At 47.8% G+C, this 22,173-nt stretch overlaps 1 protein-coding gene across 1 annotated transcript in view; it reads right to left on the reverse strand.

The window, feature by feature from the left end:
- LOC111155908 (neuronal PAS domain protein 2) overlaps positions 1 to 16,082 on the reverse strand; it is a 152,207-nt gene extending 136,125 nt beyond the window's left edge. Inside the window, exon 1 of the mRNA XM_022516372.1 lies at positions 16,040 to 16,082. The gene's annotated coding sequence lies outside the window, so the exon portion shown is untranslated. The remainder of the gene's footprint in view (positions 1 to 16,039) is intronic.
- Positions 16,083 to 22,173: the final 6,091 nt, after the last annotated feature.

Genomic DNA, 22,173 nt, shown 5'->3' on the forward strand with positions numbered 1-22,173 from the left:
TCCCTGTGGCTTAAAGGGGCTCAACCAGGGGTCTCCTGGTCCTGGTGCCACTGGTCTCTCCATCTCAATCCAGTGACTATGGAAATTCATCTTTAAGGAAAAGAAGTGAAATCAGTGCCTACAACCATGAAAAGCAGATTTTAAATGTTTATTGTTATACCTTATGGAAATCTAAAAATAAGCTAAGCCAAGGGTGGCGATCTGGAGAATTCAATACTCAGTATTTGTCTTTTTTTTTTTTTTTTTAAGATTTTATTTATTTATTTGACAGAGCTCACAAGTAGGCAGAGAGGCAGGCAGAGAGTGAGAGGGGGAAGCAGGCTCACTGCTGAGCAGGGAGCCTGATGTGGGGCTCGATCCCAGGACCCTGGGATCATGACCTGAGCCGAAGGCAGAGGCTTTAACCAACTGAGCCACCCAGGCGCCCCACAGTATCTGTCTTTTAATTCACAACTACAATCCTGCTCCTGTTTGTAAAATGACCAGCACCTACATTGAAATATAAGGGGAGGCACAGGGAAGGGTGTGTGATAACCTCATACCCGGAGGCTTAAGACCTGTTTCTGGGCCCAGCTCTGCCACTGCCAGGCCCCAGCCTCAGTTTCCTCTTCTGTAAAATGATGGCCCTGGTGGCCCGACTGAGTCTCTTCCAGCTCCACAGCCTCGACTCTCTCCTAGAGGACACATCCTGGGGAGACTCGGTCATAAGAATCAAAGCCCAGGATGATAGTGTCTGTCTTCAATCAGATTGGAAGCTAACCCCAAATAGTTCCCAGAAGTTTCTTGATAGTTAACTGAAAGAGGAAACTGCAAAAGCAAAATGTAAACTGTTTATCTGAAGAAAGGTAATCTGTAGTTAGGTATAATAAAGAGAATAGGACATTGGGGTAAATATGGCATTTTATAGCCTAGCTTTGAGAGAGAATATAAAAGAGATCCACCATGGGCCCGAGTTATCAGAATCAATTATTTCCTCTCTCTGAATTCAAGGGAATTCAGCCTTCTACATTGGTCGGAAAAAGTCTTGGGATATGAGGTTTGCCCTAGAACACTACTAAGCCCTGGAAGGGTGGGGACAAGCTGAATGACTCCGGTGTCTGCATCAGAATTTACTAGAATCAGCCATACAAGGGCCACCACCAGTGCTCAAAGGCGCTGTTGTTTTTAATTCTGGATCCTGAAAAGTCTGCCCGAGAACTAAGAGGAGGACCACATTTCAAATTTATAGACCTCGCCTCATCTTTCCAAACTTCTTCCCTATTTCCAAACACACTTTTCCCTATCTGAGAAAGCTGGGGGGCACCATACCTCCCAAGCCCTGCAGACCCCTCTCCCAGGCCCTGCTCCTGTGGCCCGAGGATGCGCCTTCATGCTAGGAATGAAGTGCAACACTGAAGAACCAGGGAGACATTGAAACCAAGATGCTGATTCTGCGTGTGGGGAATGGATGACGAAGGGAATTCACGTGGGCTAGCCTACCTGCACAATCAGAATTCAAGTGGCCCTTGAATCACAGTTAATTTCTGCTCATATTAATACACGGTCGGCCATGAAAACAAGGGATCGCAACCCCTCTATCCCCCCTTATCATCGCCCAGGGTGCAACTGTAAGCTATAGCTGGAAAACCGTCCCAAATCAGTTTCTTCAGTTTAGAACTCTGTGAAGCAAGATACAGCCCAGAATAATTAAGATAGATGTTATTCAAGGATTCTGGAGAGAAAAAAGGAAAAAGATTCACTGGGTCAGTGTAACACACTCATTCTGAGAAGGTGCTGGATGGCTAATCCTCCTGCCTCTTCGGTGTGGGTGTGGCACAAACCCGAGCCAAGGGGTTCTGTGTCCACGCGCCTGTGTATGCCAATCACAGGACAGACCGAATTCCCTTACTGATGGTCATTTGGGGTTCTGCTTCCGCTTCCATCAGTGTTGGGTGCAGGGAGACAGACAAAAATAAGTGATCTAACAGGGCTCCTCAGGGCTTCACCCCCAAGACAAGCCCAGCGCCTTGGCCCACAGCGGTCCAAAGCTAGTGGAGGGAAGGGGGTGGGCAGACATCTCCCCAGGAGTCAGACCCCGTTATTCAAAACTCTCAATATCTTGCCTGCATGGATTTTTCCTTAATGAACACTGAGCGCCGAGGTTCGCACTTGCGTGGGCAGGGGATGAAGGTGGGAAAACGCATTCAGGTGATAACTTCTGAGAGGCTTCTCCATAAACCAGTCAGCTGCTGGTTTTCTAAGCCCTCAGGCTGATGACACTCAGCTGAAATGGTGTCTCACAAATGGGGTGCTATGGTGGCCCCCAACTTTTCGTGCTGACTTCTCTGTTGCTCTCTGCTGAAGAAAGATAGACCTGCCTCCAGAGAAAATGAGATGTAAGGAGTGTCCTGATTTAACAGTTCTTATTACAGCCAAAGAAATAATTTTGAAAAGCAGGTTAGCTACTAAGAGATGGCAAGGAACAGCACAATGATTTTGCCTGACAAGGATTTTCCTGCCAGCTTTCCTCCCTTACGGCCTTTGACACCCAGCCTGCACTTCCCGAGGGCCGGGCTGAACATGGACACCAAATCGGAGTTGCTTTCTACCCCAGCCCGAACCCAGCCACCACACAGTAATCTCCTGCTTGAGACAGCCGCGTAACCTACGGCAGTCCTGTTCAAGATGCTCGCTTTGCATCGTACACGTCCTATCCTCTTAGAAAGAGAGTTTCAGAAAAAGTAAACAAAAACGGGCTGTTCTATTTTTGGTCCTTCTTTAAAGGGCTACATTCAAGTTCTTGCTCTGAATGTTCCCTGGGCACGTCACTTAATATCTCTGAGCCCTGGTATCTTGTACATAAAATGGGAATCGACTAGTGCTCCCTCGAGAGATTGTGGTGGAAGCAAAAGAGCTCATGGGCGTGACCATGACCAGGTGAGTGCAGCCCCGCCTTGACCCCTAGACCTAATGATAGTTCATGCTGCCTAATTTATTAGGGAAAAATGACAACGAGATGCCCCCGGAGTGGTAGTGACAAAACTAGGGGATTGCAGGGAGAACGTCCCACTGTGGACCCTGCCCCCACCCCATGCATGAGAAGCACTGTTCGAAGTTATTCAAATACACAGGCATTTCCTTCTGCATCACATTTACGAGGGAGTGCTGTGCTTTTACTCTGTTTATCTGGAAGGAAGTCGGATGTCAGTGCCTACAAGAATGAGTGAGTTCCAGAAGTGAAAGTGGACAATCTGTGTCCAGCCTTGTGCTTGTTTCTCCCTGTTCCCGGCTGCCCCAGCACGCTGGTTTCCTTATCTTATTGTACTCCTGTCAGAGAGCAGCCTTGCTGAACCCGGAGTGAGATAAGACAATGGTGGGGTGGGGGGAGCTGGCTGTTTGGACTGCAGTGTTCCCTCCCAGGATTTCTGGGCGCTGAGTACTCTGGCTAAGGCCAGGGGGAGCCTCATTCTTGCTGTGGGGCTGGATTCCAATCTCAGAGGCAGCATGCTCTGGTCTCAGCAGAGAAAAGGGAAGCCCTGAACCTTCTGGAATGGGTCAGCAGGCCCGCCTGACTACAGGAGTTGCGAGTTCTGGGAGCAGGGAGAGGCCGCTTGGCTTTCAGAGCCTCTCATGTTCATCTGGAAAACATGAGCCAAGCTGTTCTGGATGAACACTGAAGTCCTGTCTTCCTCTGTTCTGCTACTGTAATAAGTTACCACAGACCGAGTGACTTGAACAACAGACATTTATTTTTCATGGTTCCAGAGGCGGGAAGTCAGAGAACAGGGTGCCAGCACCATCGGTCGCAGTGAGGGTCTTCTTCCTCGTTGCAGATGGGGGCCTTTTCTTGTGTCTTCACATGACAGAAACAGGGCTCGCTAGCTCTTTGTCCTCCTCTCCTAAGGACACTACTCCTACCCATGAGGACTCCACCCTCATGACCTAATCACCTCCCAAAGGCCCCATCTCTTAATACCATCACGTTGGGATCAGGGAATTTTAGGGGGACACAAACACAGTCCATTGTAGATCCTTTCCTTCTATTGCAAAAGCAACTTATTAGCCAGAATCAGGGTGTGTGAGTGTGACTGTGTGTGTGTGTGCGTCCAATCCAAAGAGTAAACTCCTGTCTCCACGGAAAGACAGCTGTTTCTTGTTCCTTAGGGGACTGTGACATAGGAGGAAAGTAACAGGATCCTTCCAGGGTGGCAAGAGCTGAGCCCTAATTCTACAGGCCAACCCTCGTTAGAAAAAACAAGAGGTCATAAGAAATAGCACATGTCACACTTATCGTGGTGGGAGGCCCTGCACATCAGAATCCACAGGAATACGCGAGGTCTATTTGATTTAGACTGAATTTTCAGATACAAAAGGTTATCAGGCTACTTTGTTCTCAAAAATGGCAAAAGCTTTTGAAAGCAAAGTGTGCAACCCCCCAGCATCTGCCAAGACATCGTAAGTGTTTGGCTTCTACAGTCTGAGTATTTCACTTTTTCCCATGACGTTAGCTTTCAAGAGAACACTGGGATATATTGTGTCTTTAATTGCTAGCATGTACCTTGTTGGAAAAAAAGCAAGCACTTCATTCAAAAAGAAATCACCTTGAGGCTGGCCTTTATTGGTGGAAATGGTGGTGTGTGGGGAGTCTGAGGGAAGAGCTAGTCCCAGCAGCGAGTGATAAAAATAGCACCACTACTTTTCGCTGTAATGGACATTCTCTCCCCTTGTTTTTCACTGTTTAGTATTAACACCTCCCTTTGGCAGATGAAGAGACTCAGTTTTGGGGTGTCTGTGACTTGCCAAGGTCACTTGGCCATGGTGACCATGGCAGGGAGCCAAGGCTTCCTGCTCCAGGCCACAAGCTGTCTTCATCAAGCCATTTAAGATGCTGCCCGCCCCTATGGGGATGGCCACTCACACACTGTGCTTTAAGGTCAGGTCATGGGTCAACGCTGCCGCTGCTGAGGAAAAGGCTGAGTGTTTTTATAGGTAGCTCGTATAAACAATATATACGAGAGCTGTCAAACACAAGCTGCTAGAAAACACAAACAGAGCCTCAAGTAAGTTCATCCTAATGCACAAACAGTAGCACAGACAGGAATGAGACTCTGCAGCTTCACAGAGCTACGTACTTGGACACACAGCAAGACGGAAACAGGAGACTTCACACAGACGGGTTAAACCGTGGGCCACACGGAACAGCTAGCTCCCGCAAACATGGCACAACCTCACAGATACCGGAACACAAAAGGAACTGTTCTTCTTTTAAAATTTTAAATTAAAAATTTTTTTAATTAAAATTTAAAATTTTTAAAATTGGGGCGCCTGGGTGGCTCAGTGGGTTAAAGCCTCTGCCTTCGGCTCAGGTCATGATCCCAGGGTCCTGGAATCAAGCCCCACATTGGGCTCTCTGCTCAGCAGGGTGCCTGCTTCCCTTCCTCTCTCTCTCTCTCTCTCTTTGCTTGCCTCTCTGCCTACTTGTGATCTCTGTTAAATAAATAAATAAAATCTTTAAAAAAATTTTTTTAAATTAAAATTAAAATTAAAAATTTTTTTAAACCTTAAGATTAAAAATTAAGCATGATCTCAGGGTACCCTGCTCATCAGACAGTTGGCTTCTCCTTGTCCCTCTCCTGCTTGTGCTCTTTCTCATACACACACTCTCTATCTCAAATAAATAAACAAAATCTTTTAAAAAAATTAAAAGAAATAAAAATTGAAGCACAGTGTCTCCTTCATTAGGCACCGCCACTCTCTCCTGGGTCTTTGCCCGCAAGGGGCCAGCGCAGGTCTCTGCAACAGGTTAGCTACAACAGTCCTGTTGTAGGCTTAGAGACTGCCACTAGCCCACTCACTGGGAGATAAAAGAGAGAAGAAACCCACTGGACAGTTGGAAGGGCCACAGATTCCTCCTGCCGCATCACTCCACATGCCCCAGAGAGCAAGAGTCCATATGCATGTGGCACAAATGGGAGCCAGCCCCACCCCATCCCCGGCCGCTCAGCACGACTGTTTTGGAGGCACGCTGGGACACTGGGGAATGAATGGCGCCCCCAGAGTGTGTGGCCCCTGCAGCGGGGCCCTGGCTGAGGAGGAGCAAACAACTGTTAGGACAGAAACAGCCAGAAAACCTCCCAGGTGAGTGTCTGGATCAGGTTTTTAGAGAACTCACGGGCCAGGGTCCCGGAGGAGCTGTCCCCAAGTGGGGAGGCAGACCCAAGATGCTCTGAGGTCCTGTGGAGGGAGCGGGGCACCATCCTATTTCCTTAGACACTGTTGAGTGGGTCCCATCTGTCGTGGGGCAGCCCGGAACAGGTATGGTGTGTATCTGTACACACACCTGGGCGCCAGCCCCACAGGAGGTGCCAGGGGTACTGGGCAGGGGGCAAGGGGTGGGTGGAGCTCATAGCCCCGGCCCGAGCCCAGCCTGGCTGTGAGAATAACACACATACACATGGACAGGAGCAGTGATTCTGGTGGCTGTGTCCAAGCAAGTGTGGACCGACAGAGTGGCAGCTGGGGCCCCTGCCAGGCCAGCCCCTGTGGCTCCCTCGAGAGCAGGCAAGGGACGCAGGGTGCCAGGAGCTAAGAGCCGGGTTGCTTGGCGGGGGTGGTGGTGAATGACAGCAAAGAAAGGGGAAGAACAGGATGTATAATAATACAGGGGAGGGGGCTGCTTTCATCAAGGCTGAGTAACAACTCTAAATCGAGGGGTTCTGTGCTTCCCTAGATATAATCTCCAAAACTGGTGGCTTTCCTGATCAGACAAAAGTAAAGAAGTCCAAGGGTTTTCTATGAGCTGTATCTCCCTTGCACCCCACCTGCCAACACCCAGTTCCAGCTCCTTTGGTTGGTAAACCTGGTGGGTGGCCGTGAGCCATCAATTCCAGAAATGTTTCTGTGACAAGTGGCAAGTGTGACAAGTGCTCCCATGATCTCAGGACCAGGTGGAACAAGGCCACCTAACCACTCAGGATAGAGACAGAGGCCAGGAGCGGAAGCATTGTGGGAAAGTCCCGGAAACAGCTCTGAAACAAGGAACTTACTTACCTCCAATGAAATCAGTTTGTCCTGAGCCATAAATCCAAGAGATGATTATCAGCCAAGGGCTACATATGATTAGAAACAAAATCAAGTTCCCTAACTTAAGAGATCATAAAGCCTCTTCAAAACCACCATGCAACTCTGTTGTGCCTGCATCTCTCCGACAATTGCTGTGAAGGGAAAGGGAGGAGAAGCCATAAAAATAAAACTCTCCCTGACCATGAAAGCCTTGGTGAGCTCAACAGCCATCTCTGTTTTGGCTCCTAAGATGAACTGAGAGGCCAGAGCTACCCAGCGAACTTTCTGGGTAACATTCCTCGTGAAACGCCTGCCCCCACTCCAAACACACACACACACACACACACACACACACACCCCACCCCACCCCACCCCACCCCAAACCTGGGGTTTTAAAGTTTTCCTCAGTTTCATTAGATCGTGGTCTTCAGAAGAGCAGGCATCTTATGCAGTGACTGCAGGACATGTCTTTCATAGACGGCACAGAGGAAAGTGTTGATGGGGCAACCTCCCATCCCCACCCGCCTCCTCAGAACCACTTCGCCAGCTCCCCCTGCCCCCACTGTGTCAGCAGGCAGGCCTAGCACACACCCTGCGATGTGTACTCCTATCATGCTGCCTGATAGTAAAGCTAACTTGACCTGCTATCAGTGGCCAGTAAGGATTCAGGATCTTCCAAACATCCCTTAACCTTACAAAACGGAACAGCAGAAAATCGGTTATCTAGTTCTGGACCGGAAAAAAAATACTGGACTTTTCTAAGCACTAACAACAACTCTGAATTTCACTGCAATGGGCTTCTAGTGAAACTACCCCAAGAGGACTGTAGGCCCACAGAGAGGACCAAAGATCAGGCCCCAGACTGGAAATGGAATTATCCCATTCCCAGGAACTTCCTGGAAACATTAGATTTCCTTCTCTGAATTGCAAAGACTACAACAAACTCACATGTCAGCTATGTGTCAGGCAATGCACAAAGTATTTTTTTTTTAAATCATATTATTTATTTTTTAAAAGATTTTGTTGGGGCGCCTGGGTGGCTCAGTGGTTTAAAGCCTCTGCCTTCAGCTCAGGTCATGATCTCAGGGACCTGGGATCCAGCCCCACATTGGGTTCTCTGCCCAGCAGGGAGCCTGCTTCCTCCTCTCTCTCTCTCTCTGCCTGCCTCTCTGCCTACTTGTGATCTCTGTCAAATAAGTAAATAAAAAAAATTCTTTAAAAGATTTTGTTTATTTATTTGAGACAGAGAGAGAGAGAGAGAGAGAGAGAGAGCAAGCGAGCGCACAAGCCAGAAGGGGAGGGAGAAGCAGGCTCCCCACTGAGCAGGGAGCCCGATACAGGACTCGATCCTAGGACTCTGGGATCATGACCTGAGCTGAAGGCAGTGGCTTAACTGACTGAGCCACCCAGGTGCCCCTAAAGATTTATTTATTTTAGAGAGAGAAAGAGAGCATGAGCTGGAGTGGCAGAGGGAAAGAGATTCTTAGGAGGACTCCCTGCTGAGCCCAGAGCCTGATGCAGGGCTCGATCTCACCACCCTGAGATCACAGCCTGAGCTGAAACCAAGAGTTGGATGCTTAACCAGCTTTGCCACCCAAGCACCCCTCACAAAGTATTTAAGTGACTCCCGTATATTCAGAGAATATATAGAGAATACTGTAAACCCTACAAGTCCCAGAAAGAGTAAAGCTTCTTAGAAATGGTTGGGGGAGCCTGCTGTGTGACTGGATGAGAAGAGTGTGGAAGGCCATGTCCTCAGAGTTTTCTTACAAACAGATCACTGAAGGGGTATGTCTCCTAATACCATTTTCAGGACTCTTTTGAGATAATTGCAAGGTTGATGATGTCTGCTTAGTTTTCCAATATTCTCAACTTCAAATATTCTCTCTTGTGTCTTTACAAACCACTGGAACACTCCAAAAATGATTATCATGAACTACCATGCAGCCATTAAAACTATGTTTACCTAGAATATTTAATGACATGGGGAAATGCCTATGTTCAGATTAAGGAGAACAACCAGAACAGAAAACTATAAATGGTGTGACACCGGGCATGTGAAAATGCATAAAAGAGATTCAGGAGACTGGTAAGGCATGGTGCTGGTTCGGACATGGGTGGGTGGGTGGGTGGGAAGGTGCCCGGACACAGTGGTCAGAGTCATCCATTTCGCAGCATCTAGCCATCCAACAGATGTGCCCCTTTACTCAGGAATCCCCTCCTAGTAATCTCTGACTTAGAAGAATCTGGACTGTACCCGATGATATACAGATAAAGAAGCTAAGACAACATAGATTATAATAGAACTGGAAACAGCACAATAGATGTTTAAAGTGGGTTAAATAAATTATACTTCCGAGTATGACTACATAGTCTTTAAAAAGAATGAAGTAGCTACAAGAAATAACCCTGAAAAAAGTCGCTATGTAAAAATGCATGGTATAAATTTTGTTAGTTTAAAAAGAAAACGTACATATATGGGTATATATGTAAATGCGCGGGAAAATGACTAGTGGACTACACCCCGATGGTTCATCTCCTGAGAAGCCTGGAGAGCTATGGGGTGTGTCGGTTAGGATGCTTTTGGCTACAGTGAACACAAAGCTAACCTGACCTGCTATCAGTGGCCGGGGAGGATTCAGGATCTCTCAAACATCCCAAAGCAGAGACTCTCTGCGGGCTAATTCGGAAGATCAAGGGCACTATGGAGGCCAATTCTTCACCTTCGCATTCTCTGGCAGGCCAGCTGGGACCTGGGCTAGCCTGCTCTGGTGGCTGAGGGCTGCCCCACTTACAGATGCTGTGTGGCCAGAAGAAGAAAAGCGCTGCTTCCCCTTCTCATCTCATTGGAAGGACCAGGGAAGCGTCCCAGTGACCCACCCTCATGCTTTATTGGCCAAGATGAAGTCCACATGCTCAGGCTGAGCCAATCACTGGCAAGGACAGCAGGCCCCGGGGTAGCCTTGGCCAATCAGGATTTACCCCTGAGACATGTGGGGGAGCATGGTAGATACTGCAGCCAAACGAACAAGGTTTCTGCCAGGCACAAAAAGGGGAACAACTCTTGTAGGGCACAGACTGTGAAGGGGAGCTTTTTACTAGAGGTGGTCCTAGATTATTTGAAACTTTTACGAGATTACCTATATTTAAATATTTTTATTTATTTATTTATTTATTTATTTATTTATTTATTTTCTTTGAGAAGGGGAGCATGGGTTGGGGGGGGCGGGCGCGGAGGGCCAGAGCGAAAGGGAGAAACAGAATCCCTGCTGAGCTGAGCCAACTTGGGGCTCAGTGGGATCCCAGGACCCCGAGATCATGACCTGAGCAGAAGTCAGTTGGTTTACTGACAGCCAGCCAGGTACCCTGAGATTCTATTATATTTTTAAAAAATCTAACATTAAAAATAAAAACAGTGAGTGCATTGATCTAAGACCAAAAGGAAATTCACCTTGAGACTGCAGGTGATCTTCACTTTTTTCTGTTTTCCAAAAAATTACATATACTTTTATAACAGAAATATAATAATTTAAAAGATGTTCTCCTATTCTTTGTAGGGGTCCAAATATCCTTTGTGAAATTGTGCAGTGCCATTTTTTGGTTTGGGAGAGGGAAGAATGAGGCTGCTCAGCTCTGTCATTTGCCTTTCTTTAGATGGGCTTGGGTCAAGATGTCTGGATGACTCTCAAAGACCCAGGAACAAAATCCTCCCCCCGCCTTCCACAAGGCAGCGGTCCACAAAGTTGGGTCCCTGCCTCCCCCACTTCCTGCCCTCTGGCCCTGCCACTGCTCTGACCTCCATTCTGGGTGCTCTCATGCTTGTTGCCCTCTTTCCCTCCCTTGTTACCCCTCCACTTCCCAAAGACTGCCTGCCTTGGCTCCAATCTTTCCTCTACTTTTCCTTCCCCCACATATCAAACAGCCCTTGGCCTTCCCTTACAACTTTGGTTTTCAAGATTTATTTTAGGCAGGGAGGCATGGAGTGGGAATGATAGCAGTAAAATCTCCTTTGCAAATAATAAATGGAACTCTAATATGTGTGTGTGTGTGTGTGTGTGTGTGTGTGTGTGTGTGTATTTCATATCTCTACATATCTAATATCTATATCTAGCATGTACACATATATATGTATATATGTATGTGTATATACATGTGTGTGTGTTTGTGTGCATATATACACACACACGGAAGTAGAGCAAAGCTGAAATATTTTGAGGGTCATGCAGATTCCCAGATTATCCCTCCTAAGATCAGGATGACAGAGACCACTGCCTTAGAACATCCATCTTTCCCAGAAGTCAAGAGGAAACAATCAGCTCAGAGCATAAAGTATAAAAAGTCTGCCTGATGAATTCTGACACACCCTGCACTAATTTCAGGTAACTCATCAAACTGAAAAGGATTGGCTGGTCGCTTAATCCTTCCTTAAAAGTGCCTTGCCAGCCAATGCCCCTCAAAGAGAAAAGGTAATTGCCCTTTCCTCTGAACCATATTTTGAAGGAGTGACTGACTGCAGGAACACCAGTTGGTCTTTTTTTTTTTTTTTTAATTTTTTTGAGATAGAAAATGAACACAAGCAGGGATTGGGGGGGGGGGGCAGGGCCCAGAGGGAGAGGAAGAGCTGAACAGGGAGCCTGGCTGAGTAGGGAGCCTGATGTGGGGATCGATCGCAGGACCCTGGGATCATGATCCAAGTGGAAGAACGACACTTAACCAACCGAGCCATCTAGTGCCACCGCCCCCCACCAGTTGGTCTTGATCAACACAACCTCAGGTAAATTTACTGCTAGAAGGGTATCACCACAGCTAACCAGAAGCCAGGGCTCTGCAGGAGAAGAGTGGAGATGTGCATGCTCTGGAAAATTCCATTTTGTACCTGATGAACTTCCATAGCTGCCCACCCTCCAGCCCTAGCCTGGTTCTCTACTGCTCATGCTGGGTTTGTTGGTTAAAAAAATTGAATCTCTAATTGGTGAGCTACGTGGAGAATATTTTAGGAATCTCTTCTTCCTCTTGCCTACCAGCCCCCTCTTCCTCATGGACAAGAATACAATCACTTTTGTTATGCCTAGCATGTGTCCTTTACTGGTAATCCTTCCAATGTGACAGGGAAGCAATATTCCCACTATTTTTCTGACCAGGACACTGAGGCTCAGAGAGGTTAAAAAAGTTGCTCCAAGTCACACAGTAGCTGAGCAGTGTACCTATAGCTACCTCAGGTCTAACTGATTTCAAGATCTGCATTTTATTTTCTGCCAGATCACAAAGCTTTCCATTCAAAGATGACTCATTAGAAGTCAAGGTCAGCAATGTGGAAGCCCTACCAGAAAACCTCCTTTCCTGGGCCCTTCTCTGGTCCAGCACCTCATTTTCAGTCTAGAAAGAATCTTTCTTTCTTTATTATCTCATCAGCTCTTTGGAGGCAGAGAGGACCCATGTTCTTTATTTTTCTACCACCTGGGCCTACTACACAGTAGGCGCTCAGTAAACATAGGCTGAATTGGATTAAAGTGTGTTCCAGAACTTTGCTGGTGTTTCACATCATCAGGAGCACATGGTAGCTTGTGAGAAATGCAGAATCTTGGGTCCCAACCCAGAAGTGCTGAGCCAGCATGTACGTTTAACAAGATCCCCAGGAAATCACATGCACTGTGAAGTTTGCGACATGACATTTGGCACCTTCCACCTGCTTTAACACACTGTTTTTCTCCCACCAGTGTAGAAGTGAAGCTCTTTCCTTTCTATTCTGCATCATCAGATGGAAAACACATTGTTTTATGACCCACAGAAGTTCAGATAATCTTTGAGGGAACTTTACCTAAGAGAGGACACTTCACTTACAATGCCAAGTCGTCCCCAATGTCAAAGAATTCAGCAGGCCAGTAGTGCCTTAGCTAATGACTGCATTTAGAAATTCTTTTTAACAAAGGTCCACATTTAATAAGTGCTTATTTAGTGTTCCATGGTACTATTAATCATCAGATTTAAACTTGAGTTACTCATAGTTAAGTACTCCATTAGCATTCACAAATTTCTAACCTTTAGATAACTCTCATCAACAATTCAGCTCATTTCCTACACCTCTTTATTGAGCATCTATTACGAACAAGGCCTCATAGGGATGAGACGTGGTGGGGAATATGAATGTGGCAGTCCCTGACCTCCCATCTTTGCTACAAATAGAATGAACATCAGGAACATGCTAATTAAACATTTGTGTAAGCAAATAATGCATCAAGTATCATTTCCACTATTTAAATGTGAAACTCAATTAGATGCTTCTATGATGCAGCCAATTAAACCATTGGCGTAAAGCAGCCAAGAATACTGAGTCACTGGGCTATTTTCAACACCTTGTAATTTGACCTCTCATGGGAAAGAAATGTCACCGCTTACATGGGATCAGCATGGGACAATCAGTGTCCCGATCACAATGGAAAAACTGACTTTTTCATGTGAAGAACAAGATACCTACTTGTTTGAAAAATTAGGAAAAAGAACTTAGCCCTTTGGGTTCTTAAGGGTCAAAAGCAAGACTTTAAAAAATGTAACATATTCAGATGATTATATAAAAAGTATATGCATGCAGTATTATTTTAATCTGAACAAATCACTAATTTTGAATTTGTAACCAGAAATCAAGGGGCAGGATGAAGAGCCAGCTATAAAAATCACCAAGACTTAAGAGAGATGGTTCAAAAAATAAGATAAATTTAACTTAATAATGACGGACATCATATGATGTGGGTCTCTCTTTTTTTTTTAAACCATTTTCATTATTAAACACCCAGAAACAGTAAAAAGGACCCAAACTCTTAAAAGACCGAACGTGCTTAAAAGCAATCATTATTTTCCACATAAAGATGAATTCTTTAGTCATCATCTGAACAGTCTCATCATATCAGGGAATTTTTTTTTCATCGTACTAATTAGTAAAGCCTCACTTGGTTCTTTTCTTGGCACATTTAACTCTTTAGGGGGTAACGTTTTATTAATAACATATTTCCTTCAGAATGAAGTCCCTTCTCTCACCTCCCCAGGAGTCATTTGGGGGAATAGTAAGAATAAAGCCAATTCTATGGTCACGCACAGTGGGACAGATCAGCAAATAAATAGAGACATCGATTTCCCAGAAGAAAATGGCTAAAAGCAGCACATTTACAATTCTTCTACGCCACAATCCCCATCTCTCTGGGAGATGGAAGACAAGTATTGAATGTCTTTATGTTGCACACTTTATTTCTAACTAAATGTTTAAGAAGACTGCTGAGAAATGCCAATACTTCTACAGGTCCTGGTTTAGCTGCACAATGAAACAGAGATTTTAAAAATGTATTATTTTTCGCTTTTGCCCAAAAATAGTGGTCCCAGTCAGAATAATACCTTTAAACATGATATTTATTGGGGGGTTATTTATTTTGGGAATTTAAAAAAAGATTTTGAGAGAGAAAGAAGAGACAGAAGGAGCAAGGGGAGGGAGAGGAAGAAGCAGACCCCCTGCTGAGCAGGGAGCCCAACACGGGGCTCAATCCCAGGACCCTGAGATCATGACCTGAGCTGAAGGCAGACGCTTAAGCGACTGAGCCACCCGGAGGCCCCCATCTTATGGGTTATTTTTTCCCAGACTTTCCCTTTAAGGAAATCTTTGTGACAGAAAGACCTAGTAGTTGCCTTTGAATTTCAAACTGTCACTTCCCACCTAAGAAGGGCAGCTCTGCTTTAATACAAGCCATAATTAGCTGGTCAATTCACTAGTCAGGTACTAAGTCAGTGTTAGATAGAGGTGTGGACAGAGCTACACCTTGCCAGGAACAGCTTTCCAGCTAATTATCTGGAAAGTCCAAACAGGGAAAACCCTCCTATTAAGGAAAAGAAGGTTTGGGTTCTAAATGATCACACATGACCAGTTCGTTTCTGCTAATTGAGTTAATAACTACTCAAATATTTTCTCTGTAAAGAAACAGTCCAGCCAATTTAATGAATTTGGGGCAGGATAATAAAGCAGCAGGTACTAACGACAAACAGGTGGGGTTTTCCCCTCTCGGGCCCCCTCCTGAACACCTGTTGAATCCCGGGTCTTTTAACTTTCTGAACTAAAGCTTCCCGGATACAACCGTGGTAGTTTTTAGACTTTCTGGAAGTGCGTGTGTATTTTTAAGGTTTCCATCTTGCTTAATCTACAAAACTGGTTACTAATTATTTATGAATCACAGAGCTGAAAACAAACTTTCTTACCTTGAGCAGTTAAGGAGTGGCAGGCAGAGGAGCGGGGTTAGTTTTTAATTTAGCCACCTGGCACCTGTTCCTACCCCCTGGTAAACGACCCTGCGCAGCTCTATAGAAAGGTCAAAGGTGCGCCTCCCTCCTCCGCCCGGGGAGGGGGCACACCTCCTATCAAAACAACACGCAGGCATCCAACCTGGGGAGCGGTGGCAAGGCGAAGCGAAGAGCCAGGCTATGCGCTCTCTGAACGTTCAGGTGGCAGACTGGGTACCCAGTCGGGCCCGGAACCAAATCCGACCTAGGGACCGGGAGAGATCGCGGGCCCGGGGCGCGCACGCCGCACTCCCTAGGGCTCCCCGGTTCCCCACTCTTCGCGAAGGAGAGCGGTGGGGCTCAGAGAGGCTACAGGGCAACCCTCCAGGCTGCTACCTGGACACGGCCTCTATCCACCCGACGGTACCCTCTGATCTCCCCCAAATCCTGAGGTTCGGGGTGCCTCATTCTCCGCTTCCTACGGCGAGACGCACACGGAGCACACCGACCCTGCAACCGCTGCAGTCCCGCAAGACGCGGCGTCCCGGGCGCCGGGACCCGGGGTGGGCGTGAGGCCACACCATCCTGCGCCCCTGACCCCCGCACCGCGCAGCCCCGTGCCTGAACGCCCCTTCCGGCCCCGCGCGTCCACAGCGCCGGCTAGCAGGTGACCGAGTCCCGCGACCCAGCGCGCACGGACTCCCACCCCGGGCCCCCCGCATCCCCGGGCTCGGCCCCTTACCTCGTAACTGGCCGGGACGACCCCGCTGGGCCGGGCGCTGACTGGGCCGGGGAGACGCGCCTCCCGCCGCCGCCGCCGCCGCTGGGAGCCGAGGCGGCGAGCGGGCGCGGCGAGCTCCTCCCGGGCGGCGGCGGGAGGCGCTGCTCTCGCTGCCGCCGCCGCCGCCGCCGCCGCCGCCACCGCGGCTGCGGATCTCTGAGCTACGCGGCTGCTCCTTCCCGGCCGCCGCCGCGCGGGTCCCTCGGCTCCTGCGGCAGGCCGGCTGCTCGCGCGGCAAACTCTTCCGCACGCAGAGCCGGCGGGGAGAGCCGCGGTCTCTTCCTCCTCCCCCCTCCCTCCTCCCTCCTCCCACCTCCTGCCTCCTCCTCCTCCTCCCTCGCCTCCTCCTCCTTCCCTCCGCTCCCGCTGCCGGGTCTCTTCTGGTCGCGCGCCGGGCCTTGGCCCCAGCCCAGCCGGGGACTCGCATCCTGAGACCCCCCGGACCCCCAGTTCCTCTGGGCGGCGCAGATACCCGCGCGCCCGAGGCCGCCGCCGCCTCTGCTGGGCTGCCAGGGACGCGCGGCAGAGTCCGGCCTGGGGCGCGGGGTCGGGACTGGGCGCGGGGTGGGGGTGTGTGTGCTTAGAGGTAAACTGGCTGAGAGGGGAGGTAGGCGGACACGGGGCTGCCAGCTGAAGTCCGGTGAAAGTTGTCGCCGGGGGTGGCAAGGAATCTTCCTCCCCTGCTTTGTGCAGACACCCTCGCCGTGCCCTCTGCCACCCCCGCTGTCCCGTGCGTTGGGGGGAGAGGGGGACGAGCGCAGGACTCTCGTCCCCTCCACGCCGTTCTAGCGGGGCGGGTCTGAGCGCGGAGCCAGAGGCCAGGCTCTGGGCGAGTCTCTGCGCTAGGACCATCGTGATTTCTCAATGAGCGGTGGCGGCCGGACGGGGAGGGAGGGGGCAGTTGGGACACTGGGGTTGGGGGAGAAAGCTGGAGAGCGCTGTTCCGGGGAGGACCGCAGCGCCTGCCGGGGAGGAATAATCGGTGTTGCTTCCAAGGCGAACATAGTCCGTACGGAAAATGGGTCAAGGATGGAAAGGAACTGGCTATTTGACCCCCCACCACCGCACATACACACCCAGGCAGAAGCATGTGGGGTGGGGGGCTGAAGCCAGGAGCGCGCCCTCCGAGCTCTGGTCTGCCTCTCCCTCCCCTCCCCTGCTGCCCTCCTCTCCTTTTGCACCAGTGCAGGAAATGTTCCACTGACCTACATATTTTTCCAAACATACGTGACCTTTTTTTTTTTTTTTTTTTTTTTCCCTCTGTGGGAGGAGACAGGCGAGAATCCAAGAAAAGGAGAAGCTGGAGCGGCGCGCGCGCGAGCAAACAGGGAGGCTTTCACCAAGGCTCCCGCAGCAAACACCAAACCAAGACAGATGCACAGAAATAGTCCCCGGGAGCCAGGAGCCCTGGTTTGATACTCTGCGGGGCTCCGAGATAGCGGCGGGTGAAAAGGGGAAATCCTGTGTCCCGCAACAGTGACCAGGTTCCCCTGGGCTCACCGACCTCCCTCTACCGCGTGGAGGCGCCTGGGGAGAAGCCCAAAGGAGGGGACAGGTCCCCTACCCCCGGGAGGTCACCTTTTCCCTAACATCACCTAAGTACAGCCCCTGGCACCGTGCTATGCACCCAGCAGCCTTTCTCAGATGTCTCTTCGTCCCTCGCACATTCCAGCAAGTAGCCCTGGAAAGGAAGGCGCCCCGGCCAGTCTTTTTCCATCACATTCGGCTTTGTGGCCAGAATGAATCTCCTAGGGCACTTCCTCTGAACACCAGTAGGGCCACTGTGCTGGGGTTCGCTGCCCACTCAGTTCCAGAGCCCTTGCGCAAGTTCAAGATAGGCCCTCTCCCGCGCAGACCAGACCAACAGCGCCTTATTTGGGCATGCAACCCCACACCGTCAATTAGATCAAAACGCTCACACAGAGCTCTTTTTTCCCCCCTTGTAAAGTAGGTCATTCTCTTTATTTCCCACTTGTATTATTTTTGTCTAATTCTCCTCCTGAAAAATAATCAGCTGCAAGGAACTTTGAGCATCCTAAGAAAGCCGTTATTCTTAGGCTTGCTTCTGACTTGGAGGGCTTCTCAAAGAGGAGGAGGCATTTGGCACATTATGGTTTTAAAGTCCCTCCTTTTCCAAAAGGAAAAAAAAAAATTTTTTTTTTTTTTTGCTTTGTTTTTCTTCAGGCAAGTAGGTTTTGCCCTGCCCTTAAAGCATGGTCCTAATACCTACTAAAAGATAAAGTTATGTGCTTTTAACCTGAGTCACCTCCCTTCCTTTCCTGCTTTGAAAGAGATTCCAACTCCTTCCACCTCCCTTTTAGGAGTTAGTTGAACAATCCTTAAATGATCTTTTAGGAAACAAATGACCTACAGTAATGATGCAACAAATAATTCTGCGGTGCAACAAATGTTTTTGTTACTGTTTTTTACCTACTGCCCAGTAGGATATCCTACCAAATGTGTGGTTTCTATCTCTTAATAATGGAGATGATGTATATATAGTTGATGCTCTCACTCCAGACTCCATCTCGTCTCCTAGTGTTAATCCTACTGGATAGGACATCTGTCTGACCAGAATGGGAAGTGGAGTCAGCAGCACAGAACCCAATCAGGACTAGAGCACAAGCAGGGTCCTCAGAAGATTGTGCCTTTCCCCAAAATGTAGAGTCAAAGAGGAAAGTTGACCTTCTGTTCATGCTACACATTTGACAGTTCAGTTCCTTTTATTGGCATTTGTTGACACCTTCCATGAGTCAGGCTGGGCTTGGCCTCTGAGGGATCAGCAATTTCTATACAAGAAGGATTTACAGGGTAAAGACAAGATAAAGATGAGGCCAAATAGGGCTAGTGGCAGAAAACAAAATGACATGTGAGTTCAAAGGAAGGAATCAGGGTGGGCTTCTTGGAGGAGGTGATATTGACGCTAGGATTTTTTTTTTTACCAACTAGATAATAAAGTCAAAATAGATCATAATCTACGCATTACTCAAAATGGGCAGCATGGAGCAAAAGAACCATTTCAAAATTACATTGCCAGTTTGGGGAAATTCTCAAGTCTCATGTAGTTAGTCTTTTAAAAGAACATGGGTTTACTCATTGAATGCTGCAACAGAGTATCCAGGAACCTCAGATATTTTTCAAAGAATCAAAATTGATGGAGGAGTCATTGCAATTATATCAATCTTTGAAGATCAGTGAAACAATTCAGTTTTTGCAATCTAACTGGAAGGTTCTTTCCCATCATAAAAGCTGAATCTGTGGCCTATCCTAATTTAAAACATTTACCCAATTAAATTCTCAAAATACATACACTATAGGTGTCCATATGTGCTGCTGCTACATACAGGCAAGAATGTGTGGACTATTCCATTAATTACAGTACTAGCTCAAGGCTTGGGACCCACGTTACGTATGCACAGTCAGTAAATGAAACAGAACTTTAGGGTAGACAACAAGGCCAGGGATCTTTGCCAGATGACATCATCACAGTTTTTCTGAATGATCATAAGATAGAGGGCCTTTTATCTTTTTATTTTTCTTTATTTTTTTAAAGATTTTATTTATTTATTTATTTATTTGTCAGAGAGAGAGAGACAACACAAATAGGCAGAGAGGCAGGCATAGGCAGAGAGAGAAGAAGGCTCCTTGCTCAGCAAGGAGCCCGATGCAGGACTTGATCCCAGGACCCAGGGATCAGGACCTGAGCCGAAGGCAGCGGCCTAACCAACTGAGCCACCCAGGCGTCCCAGGCCTTTTTTTCTTTTTAATACAATGTGTGTGTGTGTGTGTGTTTTTTAAAGATTTATTTATTTATTTGACAGACAGAGATCACAAGTAGGCAGAGAGGCAGGCAGAGAGAGAGGGGGAAACAGGCTCCCCGCTGTGCAGAGAGGCTGATGCAGGGCTTGATCCCAGGACCCTGAGACCATGACCTGAGCCGAAGGCAGAGGCTTTAACCCACTGAGCCACCAAGGTGCCCCTGTGTTGTTGTTTTTTTTTTTTAAGATTTTATTTATTTGACAGAGATCACAAGTAGGCAGAGAGAGATGGGGAAGCAGGCTCCCTGCTGAGCAGAGAGCCTGATGTGGGGCTCCATCCCAGGACCCTGGAATCATGACCTGAGCCGAAGGCAGAGGCTTTAACCCACTGAGCCACCCAGGCGCCCCTTTTCCTTTTTAAAATGAGTGTCCAGAAACCCCTTTATGGATTCTGAACTCTGAGTAGCAGTTTTCACTTTCCAATGAAGAAGAAAAACAAAACACAATACCAGGCATCGTTAGGTAGGGTAACGTCATGTTAGGGAAGAGCAGTGCTGCAATGGAGACAGAAGGGCAAGTGGGGTCACTATGAAGACGAAGAAGAGACCTCAGAGCCTAGTAACCAGAGACTGAATGACTTAGAGGCCAGGGCTTCTGGGCACTTATAGAAGGAAGATTCAAGAATGTCCACCTTGTGGGACACCTGGGTGGCTCAGTGGGTTAAGCCTCTGCCTTTGGCTCAGGTCATGATCTCAGAGTCCTGGGATGGAGCCCCGCATCGGGCTTCCTGCTCAGCAGGGAGCCTGCTTCCCCCCCTCCCCCGGCCCGCGCCTGCCTCTCTGCCTACTTGTGATTTCTGTCTGTCAAATAAATAAATAAAATCTTTAAAAAAAAAAAAGAATGTCCACCTTGTGATTGAAATAATCAAGGTGAGAATTTGAACACTTTGGTTCTGCAGAAGCTTTGCAGGGTGAAAGTGCAGGGTGGTGACTCGTTCCTGCAGCAGGCTCTCCTGTGGGCCCCAAGGATGCTACCTGCAGACAATCAAGGCCTTGTGCAGCCCGCCTGGTAAGGTCAAGACTTGGCACCTGTACCTATTAGATCATGTGGTTGGCAAACCCAAGAATGAAGTAAGATTTCCTTATAACGCTGGTGTGGAGGAGGACCCAGGGAGGAAATGTGGGCTGGAACAGTCTGGAGGTGACAAAGCCCCAAAGCCTCAGCCAGTTCCCACCAGTTAATTGCACTGCTTTTGGGGACCACAGGAGGAAATGTTATACACATATGTGCATGCAAACACACGACACACACCCATACACCCCCCAAAAAGATGTGGCAAGACTACTGACAGTATGGACACCTGAGAATAATCTTTCCTTATAGTTAAGCCCTTTGAGGAAATCCCTTCGTGTACATTTTCTCTAATAATAAATTTGGGTTTTAGGTACTATTTCTTTCTCTTCTAAAGAGAATCTTAAAAAAAATAGCCTTAATTTTTTAGAGTAGGTTTAGGTTTACAACAAAATTGATCAGAACGTACAAAGTTTGAATATTTTCCCCAACTCCCTCTCCCAACAGAGTGGGACATTTGTTATAGTCACTGAACCCACAGGGGCACATCATTAGCACCCAAAGTCCATAGTTTACATCAAGGTTCACTCTTGGGGTTGTACACTCAGTGGGTTTGGACAAAGGTATAATGACTTGTGTCTACCATTATGGTCTCATACAGAGGAGTATGATTCAGTGCCCTAAAAATCCTCTGTACTCCACCTGTTCATCCTTCTCTCCCCACTAACCCCTGACAGTTACTAATCTTTTCACTGTCTCCATAGTTTTGCCTTTTCCAGAATGTCGTATAATCACATAGTAGGTAGTCTCTCAGACTGGTTTCTTTCACTTAGTAAAAAGCAGTTAAGTTTTCTCCATGTCTTTTCATGGCTCAATAGCTCACATCTTTTCAGCACAGAATAACATTCCATTGTCTGCATAAGTTTTTTTTTTTTTAGGTTTTATTTATTTATTTGACAGACAGAGATCACAAGTAGGCAGAGAGGCAGGCAGAGAGAGAGGGGAAAGCAGGTTCCCTGCTGAGCAGAGAGCCCGATATGGGGCTCGATCCCAGGACCCTGGGATCATGACCCAAGCGGAAGGCAGAGGCTTTAACCCACTGAGCCACCCAGGCGCCCCTGCATAAGGTTTTTTAAAAATATATTTTAGCAAGTCAGGTTTGCAGGACTAGATGGTAACATTCATCTAATACTTACATGCCAGGTACTTGCATTACCTCATTTCGTCCTCGTAAGGCCCTGTAAAAAATGATTTATGATTTCCAGG

The sequence above is a fragment of the Enhydra lutris genome, unplaced genomic scaffold, assembly GCF_002288905.1.
Source record: "Enhydra lutris kenyoni isolate GAN:26980312 unplaced genomic scaffold, ASM228890v2 scaffoldscaffold44, whole genome shotgun sequence".
Lineage (NCBI taxonomy): Eukaryota > Metazoa > Chordata > Mammalia > Carnivora > Mustelidae > Enhydra > Enhydra lutris.